Consider the following 353-nt stretch of genomic DNA (forward strand, 5'->3'; position numbering starts at 1 on the left):
ATAAGGACACGGGTGGGGATGAGGGCAGGGCCGTGGGCAGGGCCACTGCCAGGCTCCTCCAGCCCTGCTGCCTCACCCTGAGGAGCTGCCAAAGGACTCAGCTGGAAGCCTAGAGATGGTCACCCCCACTTTGGCACCACTGGGACCCCCCATTGGCACCTCAGGGTCCTCTCTGCCACCACTGGGACCTGGCGGGTGGCACTCAGCCCGGGCTGGGGGCCAGAACCTCCCTCCTCTGGCAGCTGCCCAAGAACATGGTGTTTTAATCCGGTTTTCTTCAAAATCAGGGCTGGGGATAAAGAAGGAGCAGCTCTGGCAGCAGGGGCTTGGTTGGGACATGGCATGGGGGGCTC

Source organism: Acanthisitta chloris, unplaced genomic scaffold (assembly GCF_000695815.1).
Source record: "Acanthisitta chloris isolate BGI_N310 unplaced genomic scaffold, ASM69581v1 scaffold13870, whole genome shotgun sequence".
In the NCBI taxonomy this organism is placed as follows: domain Eukaryota; kingdom Metazoa; phylum Chordata; class Aves; order Passeriformes; family Acanthisittidae; genus Acanthisitta; species Acanthisitta chloris.